This window comes from Schistocerca piceifrons, chromosome 1, assembly GCF_021461385.2.
Source record: "Schistocerca piceifrons isolate TAMUIC-IGC-003096 chromosome 1, iqSchPice1.1, whole genome shotgun sequence".
Lineage (NCBI taxonomy): Eukaryota > Metazoa > Arthropoda > Insecta > Orthoptera > Acrididae > Schistocerca > Schistocerca piceifrons.
The window spans coordinates 1,146,308,568-1,146,309,570 of NC_060138.1; the positions used below are offsets into that span (position 1 = coordinate 1,146,308,568).

Genomic DNA, 1,003 nt, shown 5'->3' on the forward strand with positions numbered 1-1,003 from the left:
CACGAAAGGCAAAGGTCCCGAGTTCGAGTCTCGGTCAGGCACACAGTTTTAATCTGCCAGGAAGTTTCATTTCAGTGCACACTCCGCTGCAGAGTGAAAATCTCATTCTGGAAACAGCCCCCAGGCTGTGGCTAAGCCATGTCTCCGCAGTATCCTTTCTTTCAGGAGTGCTAGTTCTGCAAGGTTCACAGGAGTGCTTCTGTAAAGTTTGGAAGGTAGGAGACGAGGTACTGGCAGAAGTAAAGCTGTGAGGACTGGGCGTGAGTCGTGGTTCGGTAGCTCAGTTGGTAGAGCACTTGCCCGTGAAAGGCAAAGGTCCTGCGTTCGAGTCTCGGTCGGGCACACAGTTTTAATCTGCCAGGAAGTTTCATATCAGCGCACACTCCGCTGCAGAGTGAAAATCTCATTCTGGAAACATCCCCCAGGCTGTGGCTAAGCCATGTCTCCGCAGTATCCTTTCTTTCAGGAGTGCTAGTTCTGCAAGGTTCGCAGGAGAGCTTCTGTAATGCTTGGAAGGTAGGAGACGAGTTGCTGGCAGAAGTAAAGCTGTGAGGACTGGGCGTGATTCGTGCTTCGGTAGCTCAGTTGGTAGAGCACTTGCCCTGCGAAAGGCAAAGGTCCCGAGTTCGAGTCTCGGTCGGGCACACAGTTTTAATCTGCCAGGAAGTTTCATTTCAGATCATAGACTTTTTTTTTTCTTTTTTTTCTCCAGACATTCTGCCAACACAGTAGCATATAGCACCTGACCATTCCCCTTTGCAAGAACAGAAATGACACGGGATCTAGCAATACCCCCACAACATTGCCTGAGATCTAACCAAGAGACCAATGAAAAGTGAGGACTGGAAGGCCATGCTAAAAGCACTGTTTCAGCTGTACACATGTTTAAATTTGTAAACTGAGTAATGTATTCTGTATTCTCGCTTTGTTTTTAGCTTGTCTGAAGCTTACAGCAAATTCAGTTTAAGCTGTACTCTAAGGTTCCTTCCTTACCACTCTCTAT

The 1,003-nt window shown here is 47.7% G+C and overlaps 1 non-coding gene across 1 annotated transcript; it reads left to right on the forward strand.

Annotated features, from left to right (window-relative positions):
• The first annotated feature begins 569 nt into the window (after positions 1–569).
• Trnar-gcg lies at positions 570–645 on the forward strand. Its single transcript has one exon. It is a non-coding gene; the product is annotated as a tRNA-Arg (tRNA).
• Positions 646–1,003: the final 358 nt, after the last annotated feature.